The sequence below is a fragment of the Trichosurus vulpecula genome, chromosome 9 (assembly GCF_011100635.1).
Source record: "Trichosurus vulpecula isolate mTriVul1 chromosome 9, mTriVul1.pri, whole genome shotgun sequence".
Lineage (NCBI taxonomy): Eukaryota > Metazoa > Chordata > Mammalia > Diprotodontia > Phalangeridae > Trichosurus > Trichosurus vulpecula.
Genome location: NC_050581.1, coordinates 14517168 through 14531855, shown reverse-complemented (window position 1 = coordinate 14531855; position 14688 = coordinate 14517168). Strand labels below are relative to the sequence as shown.

Here is a 14688-nt window from a genome sequence, read left to right as displayed (position 1 = left end):
TGAGAACTAGAAATGTTACAGAAAAGAAGTTAGAACATAGTTCTTAGGCAAATTATCCTGGTCTTTGGGTGCAGGATAGATTAGAATGGGGAGAAAAGCTGGAAAATGTTAGTTTTTTATTAAAAGACTATTTCATTAATTAGAGTACCTAGGTGGCACAGCAGATAGAGCACCAGGCTTGGAGTCAGGAAGACTCATTTTCCTGAGTTCAAATCAGTTATGGGATTAAGCAGATTCCCAATGGTTGGGTAGAACCTATACCTAATTTTAGGTTGAGTTTGCCCAACTGGTTCTGGTGGGGGGGGGGGGGGAACCATGCTGCATGCCACACATCAGTGGTGCCTTGGCTCTGTTTCCAGGAGAACTGGTTGTTAATTCATTTGAATCCCACCACTGGTTCATATGTGACCCTGAGCAAGTCACTCAACCCTGTTTGCCTCAGTTTCCTCATCTGTAAAATGAACTGGAGAAGAAAATGACAAACTACTCCAGTATCTATACCAAGAAAACCCCAAATGGAGTCACAAAGAGTCAGATTACTGAAAAAATGACTGAATTTCACTAATCCAGGCCTGAGAAAAATAGAGTCCAGGACAAGGGTGGGGAACCTGTGGTCATCCTACCATGGGTGGGGAATGGCTGCAGGTTCCCCGCCCCCGGTAGGATAACATGGAACTGTTTTGGGGAACAGCCTCGACAATATCCTTAAAAATTCTACTTGTTTTAGCCTTTGATACCCTCAAAATCAGGAGAGAGAGAGAAGTCTCTTTTATTTCCTTGATTTTCCATTGCCATGAACCAAGACAGAATTACGGTCAGAACCAAGGGCTGGGAGCTCAGAGGTCACCTAGTCCAAACCATTATTTGACACATGAGGACACTCCACACACAGCATAGTGAATAAAGGGCTTCACCTGGCAGGAAGACCTACTTAAGTAGAAGAGTTTGGAATTGAACCCAGGTCCTCGGACCCCCTAATCCAGTGCTTTTTTCAACCCTCTCATTTTACAAAGATAAAAATGAGGCTGAGAGAAGGGGAAAGGGTTGAGGTCAGATTCCAGAGAACTGTTCCAGTGTGAAAGAGTTCACTTAGACTTTCTCCTTAGCCAATGGGAGCTTTATTATGTGAAAGGTAATAAAGCAATTAGCAATAAAGCAAGTGAGATCCCGATTATTTGGGGGAGTTATGCTTATATAGAAGTTTCAGAATGATGATGTAGTTTTAGAGGTCTTTATGGGGGTTAACGATTAAAGACAGGACAAGAAAGGATTTCATGACGTAAGATGAGGGAGAAGACATAGGGAATTCTTTATGATTTAAGGACAGGGCAGGGGGACACAGTTTTAAGGTCGGGAGAACACAGATGAAGGAGACAAAAACAATTCTTTTGGTACAGGTTAAGAAGTTTTATGGTATTTCAAGGTAAGGGGGGGGGGCCGGAAAAGGACTTTGGGGGCCCTCAAGTTAGAGGATTCTCAGGAGGGTCTTCGCAAAGTACTGGGAAAGCAACTCTCGATATTCTTTTTAACCCTGAGGGCACGGATTGTATCCACACCACAGGGAGTGCCCAAGGTCACAAGTGCAAAGAGAGTGCAGCCGTCCTGACTCCAAGGTCAGCGCTCACTACATCATTCTCCCTCTCTTGGGCCCAGACCTTGGCATGTCTCAAGAGGGTGGGAAAATGCCCTGACTGGGAATCATTTCATGCAACCCCCTTCCTGGATAGTGGAGGAGATTGGGATGCAGAGCAGGGAGGAGATTTGCCCATAGTGACAAAGGTGGTAAGCGTTGGATCCCAGGTGCTCTGACTCCAAATTCAGTGCCCTTTCCCCGGTGTTTGCGGTCGCGGCAGGCGCAGGTTCCAGGAAAGGGGCCACGACCTTCTCCCGCTGCCCCTCCCGTGGCCCCAGCCCGTGCTCCTCCGGTTGACCCGGGCAGTAGCTACAAATAGTGGGGAAACCGCCCCGGCTTTGGCCCTGGACCCACCCCCGGGGGGGCGGGGGTAGAGGCGAGGCCACGCCCACAGCAGCGCCCCGAGAACCAGGCTGGGAGCGTGGGGTGGTGGTGAGGGCGTCGCGCCGGAGCCACAAAGGTGCCGCGTTGCTAAGCAGCGCCGCAGACCTGCCGGGCGCGCGTGGCCCACCGCGTATTCCCTCTTTTTCTGAAGGGCGGGGCTCCGGGGGCGGAAGTGACGCGAAGCCGGGAGGGGCAGGGGGAACGACCTGCACCGGCTTGGATCTCGGGCGCACTGACTGGCTGGCGAGAGGTGGCTGCAGGTGAGTGAGCCAGCTACGCCTCACTCGTCCTTACCGTGATGCAGCGGCCTTAGGCCCCCTTCCCCGCCCCCTGCCCCAATCCCCCTCCAGGTGTGCTCCTGTCTCCCCTCTCCCCGCCCCGCACCGTGTCCCTTCTCCATTCCCTCCCGAGGTTCCTGAGTGTTTCCTTTCTCCCCCCGAGACCTCTGCGGTCCCGGGGTCCTCGTGTTCCCCTCGGCCGGCCCCCTGCATCCCTAAGGTTCCATCCTCCCAGGTGCCCCCCACCGGGGGAGCAAGCCGCGGTCCGGTTCGGGCGTGAACGCCCGGGGCTCCCACCTGGAAGCTCTCCGAGACCGGCTCTTTAACTCTCCAGCTCCCTGCGCCTCTTCCTCCTTAAGAAATCTGCCAGACTCGGAAGGAATGGAGGGATGGGGTGGCGGAAAGAAGAAATGGGGGTGGGAGGTTTCTCCCCCACTCCCAGGGATCTCCCAGAGAGGAGCTCTGCGCACCTCCTTCCCGCTGCACCCTTCAGCGGCGGACCCCAACCCCTTTGCTCCCTGAATTCTGCATGGGACTGCCCTACCTTTCCTGGGGTGGCCGTTATTTTCCTCTTTAAAAAATTATTCACATGGTTTTTGTGTCCTAGGTCCGTTTTAAGAATTGTATCTCTCGTTGATCCCCCGTGTTCTTTCCATAAGTAGGAGGTAACTTCCCTAGGAAATGTTTCTTCCCTGCCCCCTCCCTTACTCTGTAATTTTACCCTAGCTAGATTCATGTGCACTGTTGCAACTATTTGGGTAACCCAAAGCTAGATCAACTGGGCAGTATGGCATTTCAGGGATGGGGAAACCTGCGGCCTCGAGTCCGCATGTGGCCACCTAGATCCTTGGGTGCCGCCTTGCCTTTTGACTGAGTCCATACTTCGCAGAACAAATCCTTTGATTGTTTGGATGCAGTCAGAGGGCCGCACTTGAGGACCTAGAGGGTCATCTGTAACCTCGACGCCGCGGGTTCCCTACCCCTGAATTTAGTTATAAGATTGAGCTGGATTCTTTGAGCTGCTAAAGGGAAGGTTTTGATGTTTACGAAGACACTTGATCATGTGCCCTTTCTGAGCGTTTAGTCTGGGTGGGACCTGTTTATGAGTATTCTGCTAGTTTTATAAGCATTGTTTTATGCGAAATATCTGTGTAAAAGGTTTTTTAAAAACTGACAGTTCTTTGCAGCGAATTAAATATTTATCAACTTGTCTTCTGCGAAGACATTAGTATTGTTAGCAAAAAGTATTTGCTGATTTTGAGATGCTTGTAGAGAGAAATCTTTTTACTCTCTACTAGAATATGTACATTCTTTTAAGAATCTTCTCTTCTTCCCATCACACCTAATAGTCAAAACAGGAATGAAGAAGACTGATTTTAATTTAAAATAAAAATAGATGAAGATGGAGTTGTAGGAAGAATAATGTCTTAAAATTTGGGATAGGAGGCTTAATCCAAGCTCCTTTCTAAGTAAATCAAGTAACTTATTTTATGTAAAAATGGCTCTGTGAAACAGCTTCGCTCTTTGCTACTTTCCATAGGCATCTATAACTTCTTATTTTAAAAGACTTTAAGATAAGGGATGAAAATGTACCGTGTAAAAATAGTCTCAGATAGTTACTACAATAGCGACTCATGAATAAGTGATATATAAGACCTTTACTTACATTAAGATTACACATAATAAACTTTACATCTCATTTGAAAGATGGATTTGCCCTTAATCCCTATAATAAAACCATTTGACGTAGAAGGGAAGTGATATGTTTTAGGGTAGGAAGAGCAGGGTTAGAGTCCCAGATCTAACTAAATATATATAGTCAAAAGGCTTGGTGAAGAAAAATGTTAATATTCTACTTTGCATTTTAGGCACAAGTCTGACAGAAACTTTTAAAATTAATTTAACATCAAATTGAAGCATTTATAGTTTAGAGTATAATGTCCAAGTTGACGTAGTCCCACATTCTGACATCTCTTTACCCCAAGAAAATTTGAGGTAACCTTTTAGGAATCTCCAACAAAGAAAAGGTCACATGTTAAAATATGGGTTTGGAACAACATTCTAAAACAAGTTACTTAATCTTCAGTTACAACTACTTCCTTCCTTTACCTGCTCTTCTAGGATGGAAAGGACTTTTTCCTCCTTGCCATCAATCTCTTGGTCCTTTTTGAACAGAGAAGAAGGCACTTTCCCTAAGTGGGCCATTATACCCTCCTAGGGATGGAGAAAGTCACGATCTTAATTAGACTGGAGTTACTTTTTGTCCGAAGTTTGTTATCCAGTCATAATCCGTTTCCTGGAACCTTATTGTTCTTCAGTCTCTACCCACTTTCCTAAAGGAAAAAGTCTGGAAAGTGTTTTAGATTGAAGGAAGTATTCTTTCGTGATATTTTCAGTTGAACTAAAGGAGGAGGTTTTTTATTTGTTTCCACTATCCCAACCTACCTAGGTAAAAGAGGCCATTCTGTATCTTATTTCTTAACCTAGCCTTGATGTGTGTTGCCTTAGTCAAACTGAGACCTGTTTAGGATTAAAAAGGCCTAGCTAGTTCTCCCACTGCATCCAGGGCCATCTCCAGTCAGCCTGATCTATATCTTACCACTGTAACCAGATGCCTCTAGAAGAGAAAGTTGTGGTTGTGACTTTGCACAGCCCTCCCTCACTTAAATCCAGTTCACTTGCATGTCATGGCATCACCTCCCTGATTGATGTCTTGGTCCCCTTTGAGAATGAAGGCCAGATGACAACAACAACCCAACCTACCCAGTTATTTTTGTAGGTTTTTTTTTTTAAACTATTAAATAGTTTGGTTTTATAAGTTATCATTATAGTGATCAGCTTAATAAACATGATGTTGGAGCTGAGAGAGGAAAGTGTTGGTAATGGGGGAGGGAATTTCTCAGGGTTATAAAAAGAGGGGAAAAACACCTTATTTTTCTTGGGGTTTTTTTGTTTGTTTTTTGGTCACGGAAACTACTCACAAGACCCATAACCTCTCTTGAATTAAAAATCCAGCCTCGGACAATTACTAGCTGTGTGACCACTTAATTGTTCTTTGACTCAGTTTACTCATCTGTAAAATGGGATAATAATAGCACCTACCTCCCAGGGTTATTGTGAAGCTCAAATGAGATAATAATAGTAAAGCACTTAGTACAATGCATGGCACATTGTATAAATGTTAGCTATTATTGTTGTCAATGATATTAATTTTTTGCTGGTCTAAAGTGCTTTCCTCATAACATCCCTGTGGGGAAAGCAGAACAAGGATTATTATTTCTATTTTACAGAGGAAGAGATAAGCTCACAGGTGTGTAGAGATTTGTCCAAGAGACATAGCTTGAGATAGGAGGTTAGAATTTAACTTCTTCAGGGCAGGGCCTCTTTCACTTTCTTGTGTTTGTATTCCCAAGGCCTAGCACCATACTTTACACTAAGTAGGTGCTTAATAAATGTGTATTGAATTGATTTAATTGAAGAAAACAACCAATGTAAACAGATCAAAGAGTGGAATGGCAAGATCCCTTAATTTCACGACCTTTGTACAGAAGACACTTAGCTTTAGAACCTGATGTTTTTATGAGATTATTCCATGTAATATTATATTACTTAGAGCTTTAACCATAAGCCTGAAATGGAGGGGAAAGTATCAGACAGTTGACTGCCTTAGGACTGGCTTCATAAAATTGTTCCAGACAGGTATGTATTCTTAAACAGTTCCTGTTTCTGTTGTTCCTGTTCCTGTCTTTTTCTTCTCATAGGTTATAATCTTTACTCCCATTTCCCACTGTTTCACCCTTGTTCGTGCTGCTGGAAGTAATTGTGTGCCTTTTCTTAGAAGAGTAGTCCAACTAACAGTGACATTTGGCAGGGCAAGACTTCGTAGCTGAATGAAACCTAATACTTAAAGATGATGTCAATACTTTTCTTAAGCCCTACTTAGATAATTAATCATTACTTTTAAAGCCAGCCGATTTGGAGCCATAGCTACTAGGTGACCTTTTTATCCTCTAACAAAGTGCTTTTGCTAACTGGGAAACAAGATCTTATTGTTAATCTGTAACTTTAGGATTTCCCTGAAGACTTTCTCCATTAAAAAGACCAGGGCACTTCCTCCAAACACCCATCACCTGTTTTTTATTTGTATGTCGGCACTTCTTTTCTTCCCTGTGCAAGTGAGACTTGATTTGAAAACCCACTTGAGGTTTCTTCTGAGAGAAATAGAAGGAATGGATGGATACTCTGCTCAAGGGCAGGTTGCATGATATAATAGAAGAAGTGCTAGCCCTAGGTTTAAAGGGCCGTAGTTCCCATCTCCTCTCTGAATCCTACCTTTGTGGCCTTGGGCAAGTCACCTAACTCCCCTGGATCTCAGTTTCCTCATCTGTAAAAGGAGAGTGGAACTAAGATGGATGGCTTCCGAGGCCCCTTCCTTGTCTAGAGCTGTGACCGTATGAAGGGGGTGACGACCCCAGAAAATTGAGTCGCCAAGGGTAGATGTATTAGAAGAGCTGAAAACTAAGCTGTTTGCAAGCAGTGGAGAAATGAGAAGCAAGGAATTTTAGACTTGGAGTTAGGAATTTCCCTCATTGGTTTCCCACCTCAAAGATTTACGAGTTAGGTGATGTAGCAAGTCAGTTAGTCAGTCTCTCTGTGTCTTGGTTTCTATAGCTATAAAGTGTACAATGCCAGGAGTCCTTTCCTAATACTGTTAATTGTGAGAATCAAGAGATCATGAATGTAAAGTATTTTGGGAACCTCCTAAAATGAACTAAAGTTCCTTAGAAGGGCTAAGAACTCTCTGGGTTTTCATAATACTGCTCTTTCTTGATTCTGCTTTAATGGAGATCCTCATTCATGTTGTACCCCCTTCCTGTGGGTGTGCCCCAAGACTGTCCTGGCTCTTCTCTCTCTAGACTCTCTTACTTAGTGATCTCATAAGCTCCCATGAATTTTTATCATCTCTATGCAAATGACTCCTAGATTTGTGTATCAAATTATAGTCTCCTTAAGTTCCGGTCACAAATGAGCCTATTGGAGATGTCCCATAGGCACCTCACAATTAGCATATCCAAAGCATAACTCATTTTCTCTTCAAACTTTACTCCTTTTCTGAACTTATTTCTGTGAAAGGTACCACTATCCTTCTAGTCACCAAGGTTCAGGATCTCAGTATATTCTCTCTCTCACCCTCTCTCACCTCATACATCCAATTGCCAAATCTTTGTTAATTTGATTCTGCCTTCACAACATCACATCTTTCTCCTTTTCTACTTATATGGCTGCCATTTCTAGTTAGGACATCTTACTTGAATTATTTCAGTAGCCTCCTAATTGGTCCCACCTCTACCTCTAAGATCCCTTATTTCAGTTCCTTTATGTGGCCTTTCCTATCATCTCTTAACCCAAGTGGCTATCGCCTCTCTTCTGGCCCTGCCCCCAAATTGTATTTAACATACTCTTATGCATGTGTGTTGTTATCTTCCCTAATAGAATGTAAGGTACATGAGGGCAGGGACTTTCGTCTTTGTATTCCCAGAACCTAGCACAGTGCTTGGCACATAGTAGTTGCTTAATAAATGTTTGACAGTTCTATATAAATGGCAGCTGTTGTTTATTTTAAGAGGACATCTTTAGGGCTCAGTCATCTCATCATAGATCATTTTTTTCTTAAACTCAGGCTGCTGCTTTTAATTTATGAGAGGAAAAATATGAACAGTAATGATGGACTTTTGCTAAACCAAAACAGAATGTACTATTTGGGTTCCAAGCAATATACAGCCTTATTTTCCTTTGGAATGTTAATTGGCAGTTTAACCACTATTTTGCAGCTCTTCAACTTGTTCTTTATCCTTAATTATTAGATGTACTACCCTGAATGGAATGACTGTAGCTAACAATTTGTAAAGAGTAGTCTCTGGTTTGCCAGAGCAATGTGTCAAGAAGCATTCACTTATCTAGGATGAAAGAATACTTTCCCAGGCTGGGCCAGGGTGGGATCTCTGTTAGGTAGGGCTACTGGTATTCCTGTCCAAACAAGATAATGATTTAAGCTGCAGGGGTGGGGAACCTGTGGCCACATGTGCCCTTCTAGGTCCTTGGGTGTGGCCTTTTGACTGAGTCCAAGTCTTACAAAACAAATCCTTTTATTAAGGAGATTTGTTCTGTGAAGTTTGGATTGGGTCAAAGGGCTGCACTTGAGGATCGAGAGGGCCACATGTGGCCTTGAGGCCATAAGTTCCCCACCCCTGATTTATGGAAAGGGCCAAAAACCAAAAGGATTCTTTCTATTGTCCCTTTGCAAACTGGAAAGAATTATTTTATTTTAGGCAAAAGAAATTTTAAGGATGGCAGTGGTGACAGTGACCACTAAAAAACTTGTAAAAGAGATGGCCCATCCCCAGAGTGCCTGGAGTTGGGGGAGGGTGACTTGTCATTTTCAAGAGAGCAACAACTTCTGAACCACTGCAGGGAGGAAGTATGGCCGTGTTAAAAAAAGTGTTTAGTATCAATTCCTTTTTTTTTTTTTAATTAAAAAAAAATACATTTCTTTCTCCAGCCCACTCCACTCCACAGATGAGGTGACTGTGGCAGACAGGAAGAAGTGACCTGCCCAGGATCACACAGCTAGCAAGTGTCCTAGGCTGGACCTGAGGCCAAGTTTTCCAGCGCGCCATCCACTATGTCACCTAGCTGCCCTGAGTATTAATTCTAACAGTAGACATCAATAATGGCGCAGTCTTGGAAATTTAATGCAACTCTTATAAGAACTAGGTAGAACATGCAAAGCTCTATTTGATAACATTTCTTCCCCTTAGTTACATACATGTCTCTTTAAATTTAATAAAAACCTTTAAATTTTTCTTCCAAAAAGAGTATTAATTCTTAGAACTTCATTGGGAATATTTGGAAAATGTTAAGCTCATATAGCACAGAGAATTGGAAACCACTTTCTGTAGCTGGTAAACTTGGGTTATCTTGATGTTTGCCAAAATTAATGACCTTTTTAACTTACAAAATAAAGAATATAGTTTTGCTGCTATCTAGACCATAAAAGTACCCAGCTGTCACCTGCAGACTTGGAAAGAAATAATATTAGAATTTATTCCACTTAGGGGACAGCATGAGAATCAATAAATAAACTGTAGAGGATTGATGATTTCTGTTAAATATAAGTGGAAACATCCAAATTATTAGATGATAATAAAGCTCTTTGAAGTCAGAGATGATGTTGTATTGAGCACAGTACTTTGATCATAGCAAGCTCTTACTAAATATTTATGCCTCCTTTAACAGTGGAATATAAGTAAACAGTCAATTCCCCACCACTAGAAGAGTTTAAATCTAGTCTCCAAATTCAGAGATCAGCCAGCTAATTGAATAACCACAGCAGCTTGGAAAGGGTAGTCTGAATTTCATTAGCTGACTTCTGAGATCCCTTGTAATATTAAGATTTACTGATCCTCTGACATTTATAGTACAAAGTACCCATTGGAACTACATAGAGCTGATGTAAATAGCTTTTTTCTCTTTGTGTTTATATATTACAGATGCTTCATTGTGGCATAGAGAGCAGAAACTTTCTAAAAATGTTTATTTTTCCATGTCTGAATAACTAGTGATAGTATCTGTCTTTTTCAAAGAAACAGGTTTAGAAGTGGTAAGTATTCCCTCTTCAGATGGTAAGGAAGCCACACAAAAGTGTGCTGAATGGATGTTTAAGGAAGAAGCTTAGGAATTTAATTTTATAGATGCAGTTAAGGGAAGGTCACATCTTTGAATTACTTCTTTTTTTTTTAAACATTGTTATTTAGCTAGTTAAATATTTCTTAATTACATATAAAATTTTGTAACATTCATTTAAAAATTTTTGAGTTCCAAATTTTCTTCCTTCCCCACCCCTTGAGAAGGCAAGCAATATGATATTGCTTATATTTTTAAAGTCATATAAAATATTTTCATATTAGCCATGTTGCAAAAGAAAACACAAACAAAGAAAGTTTTTTTTTAAAGTATGCTTTAGCCTGCATTCAGAGTTCATCAGTTCTCTCTCTGGAGGTGGGATAGCACTTTCCATCATGGGCCTTTGGAATTGTCTTGGATCAATGTTTTGATCAGAGTGGCTGGTTAAGTCACAATTGATCATCCTTACAATATTGCTGTTACTGAGTACAGTGTTGTGCTTCTGCTTACTTCATTTTGCTTCTGTTCATATAAGTCTTTTTAGGTTTTTCTGAAATCAGCTTGTTCATTGTGTATAACACAATAGTATTTCATAATAATTCATATGCCATGACTTGTTCAGCCATTCCCCAATTGATGGGCATTCCCTCAATTTCCAATTCTTTGCCACCACAAAAAGAGCTGCTGTAAATGTTTTTTGCACATGTAGTTAATTTTTCCTTTTCTTTGATCTCTTTGAAATACAGACCTAGTAGTATAAACCACCTTCATTTCTGAACTGATAAACTAGATAGCCAAAAATAATACCCCTAGAGTTTTCTGGAAGAGTAGGACATATTTTTGTCAGAAATAATGCCATTATTAGTTGAATGCCCATAATGCTTTGTATTATCCAGAACATAGATATTGGCAATGCTCAGCATATTTGAGGAGGTGATCTGTGGATTTTTTCAATTTCTATTTTGCCCTGTGGCTCTAGAATATCAGGGCAGTTCTCCTTGATAATTTCTCGAAAGATGATATCTAGGCTCTTTTTTTGATCATGGCTTTCAGGTAGTCCAATAATTTTTAAATGATCTCTCCTGGATCTATATTCCAGGTCAGTGGTTTTTCCAGTGATAGATTTCACATTGTCTTCCATTTTTTCATTCCTTTGGTTCTGTTTTATAATATCTTGATTTCTCATAAAGTCACTAGCTTCTACTTGCTCCAGTCTCATTTTTAAGGTAGTATTTTCTTCAGTGGTCTTTTGGACCTCCTTTTCCATTTGGCTAATTCTGCCTTTCAAAGCATTCTTCTCATTGGCTTTTTGGAGCTCTTTTGCCATTTGAATTAGTCTATTTTTTAAGGTGTTGTTTTCTTCAGTATATTTTTCAGTATTTTTTTGGGTCTCCTTTAGCAAGTCATTGACTTGTTTTTCATGGTTTTCTCGCATCCTTCTCATTTCTCTTCCCAATTTTTCCTCTACTTCTCTAACTTGCTTTTCCATCTCCTTTTTGAGCTCTTCCATGGCCTGAGACCAGTTCATGTTTTTCTTGGAGGCTTTTGTTGTAGGCTCTTGCACTTTGTTGACTTCTTCTGGCTGTATGTTTTGGTCTTCTTTGTCACCAAAGAAAGATTCCAAAGTCTGAGACTGAATCTGGGTGCGTTTTTGTTGCCTGGCCATGTTCCCAGCCAACTTACTTGACCCTTGAGTTTTTCAGTGGGGTATGACTGCTTGTAGGGTAAAGAGTTCTATGTTCCAAGCTTGAGGGGATGCGCCAGCTCTGCCACACGAGCACTTCTCCTTCCCCAAGAACCCCCAACCTGGACTGGACTTAGATCTTCAGCAGGCTCTTCACTCTTGCTCTGATCCACCACTTAATTCCTCCTACCAGGTGGGCCTGGGGCCAGAAGCAGCTGTAGTTCTGTAGCTGCCCCACCTCCGCTGCCCCCCGGGGCGGTGGCTAAACCATGAACTCCCCCCCTCCCCCCTGCAGCTTTTCCCACTAACCTACTCTGTTGTCTATGGTGTTTGTGGGTTGAGAAGTCTGGTAACTGCTACAGCTCACTGATTCAGGGCGCTAGGGCACACTCCGCCTGGCTTCTGGTCTGGTTTGTCCGCGTGGCCCATGCTGGGCTGCGCTCCGCTGGGCTGTGCTCCGCTCCCAGCTCTGTGTGGGATAGACCTTACCCAGAGACCATCCAGGCTGTCCTGGACTAGAGCCCTGCTTCCCTCTGCTATTTTGTGGGTTCTGCAGTTCGTCTCTGTTGTCTTTGGTGTTTGTGGGTTGAGAAGTCTGGCAACTGCCACAGTTCACTGATTCAGGGTGCTAGGTCCCGCTCCGCCCGGCTCCTGGTCTGGTTGGTCTGCATGGCCCACGCTGGACTCTGCTCTGCTCCCAGTCCGTGCGCGAAAGATCTCACCTAGCTACCATCCAGGCTGTCCTGGGCTGGAGCCCTGCTTCCTTCTGCTGTTTTGTGGGTTCTGCAGTTCTAGAATTGGTTCAGAGCCATTTTTTTTTTAAAATAAATTTATTTATTTATTTTTAGTTTACCACACACGGTTCTACATAGTTTTGAGGTCCAGATTTTCTCCCCTCCCTCCCCAAGACGGCATGGAATCTCATATAACTATCATGTATAACTTCGCATTGAATTAATTTATGCACTAGTCAAGTTGTGGAGAAGAATTATGACCAATGGAATGAATCATGAGAAAGAAGAAACAGAACCAAAAAAAAAAACCAACCCAAAAACAAAAACAAAAGAGAAGCAAAAAAGGCGAGCATGTAGTGTACCTCGATCTGCATTCAAACTTCACAGTTCTTTCTCTGGATGAAGATAACATTCTCCATCGTGAGTCCCCTGGAGTTGTCCTTGCACCTTAGGTTGCTGAGAAGAGCGCAGTATGTCAGGGTTGGTCCTCACGGAATCCATATATCTGTGGCTGTGCACAACGTTCTCCTGGCTCAGAGCCATTTTTTAATAGGTTTTTGGAGGGCCTTGGCAGGGAGCTCACACTAGTCCTTGCTTTCCAGCTGCCATCTTGGCTCTGCCCAAATGCTCAGCATAACCTAGGCAAAACAGAGAAAAAATGGAGGCATTCTGACCATTTATCTTTTGGAGAATAGTTATTATTTAAAAAAATAAATTTTTATTGATATCTTTTGTTTTTTTCCATCACCAAAATTTTCCCCCGTGTGTCTCCTCCTCTGTATCCCAGAGAGCCATTCCATAAAGCAAATATTTTTAAAGAATAAAATGGAAAGAAAAAAAATCAACAAAACTGACCAATACATTGAAAAGTCTGAAAATATCTGCAATAGGCCACACTTGTAGACCTCTCATCTGTGTAAAGGGGTGGAGCTGTCTTCTTGTATCTCATCTTTGGAACCAGAATAGCTCTTCTTCTTATAATTTTGGTTCAGTTGTTCATATATCTTGGATCAGAGAGACTTGCGGCAAAGGAATTTTTTTTCTTTGGCCAATATACGAACTAAACCCTAAACCTTTTAAAATGTTTTTGTTGGTGTCTTTCTAATAACCCACACCATATAAATTAGAGTGTTAGCAACAGAAAAGAAGGAAACAGGTTTAGCCACAGACCAACAAGCCTTTTTGTTCTGCTTTTGTTATATAAGCAAGAAGTGACTGGTTTTGCTTTAATTTTACCATTCAGCTTTTTATTTTTAGTTCAAAATTAGTTTCTTTTAGTTCAGTTTTATTTTCAGTTCTGAATTCTCTGCTTTCCTCCCCCCCCTCTCTCTCACCCATTGAGAGGGCAAGAAAAACAGCCCCCATTACAAATATGTATAATCATGCAAAACAAATTCTTGCATTAGCAATGTCCAACAAGAAAGGAAAAAAATATGCATCCTTCTGCACTCTGAGTCTGTCAGCTTTCTGTCTGGAGTGAATAGCATGTTTCATCATGAGTCTTTTGGAGTCGTGGTTTGCCATTTCATTGATCAGAGTCCCTAAGTCTTTCAGAGTTGATTATCTTTGCAGCATGTTGTTGTTGTTGTGTACATTGTACTTCTGGTTCTGTTTACTTCATACTGCATCAATTCACATAGGTCTTTCCAGGTTTTTCTAAAACCATCCCCATTACTATTTCTTATAATAGTATTCCATCACATTCGTATACCATAAATTGTTTAGCCATTCTCCAACTGATAAGCATCTCCTCCTTTCCAATTTTTTTGCCACCACAACATGCTGCTAAAAATATTTTTGTACATAAGGGTGCTTTCCCTCTTTTTTTGATCTTTTTGGGGATATAGAAGTACTAGCACTATATCTAGGCCAAAGAGTATGCACAGTTTAATAGCTTCAGGTATAGTTCCATGTTGCTTTCCAGAATAGTTGGACTAGTTCACAGTTCCACCAACAGTGGGAAAAGTACCTATTTTTCCATAGCTCCTGCAGCACTTGTCATTTTCCATTTTTGTCAACTTAGCCAATCTGATGAGTGAGATAATACCCCAGAGTTGTTTTAATTTTCATTTACCTAATTGTTAATGGTTGAGAGTATTTTAAATATGGTTATTAATAGCTTAGCTTTTTTTCTATGAAATAGTCAAAGGACACAAATAGGTGGTTATATATATATGTTTCACCTCTCGTGTCCTTTGACTATCAATTGGATAAACTGGCTCTTGTTCTTGTAAATTTGACGTAGTTCTTTCCTTTGTATCTTAGAAGTGAGATCTTGACCAGAAAGACTTT

At 41.6% G+C, this 14688-nt stretch overlaps 1 protein-coding gene across 2 annotated transcripts in view; it reads left to right on the top strand.

Moving 5' to 3' along the window:
- Nucleotides 1-2177: 2177 nt before the first annotated feature.
- The window catches only part of FAM234A (family with sequence similarity 234 member A), a 55670-nt gene continuing 43159 nt past the window's right edge, over nt 2178-14688 (top strand). Inside the window, exon 1 of one of the 2 annotated variants that reach the window (XM_036738721.1) lies at nt 2178-2277. The gene's annotated coding sequence lies outside the window, so the exon portion shown is untranslated. The remainder of the gene's footprint in view (nt 2278-14688) is intronic. The other variant, XR_005009142.1, reaches the window with a different exon arrangement.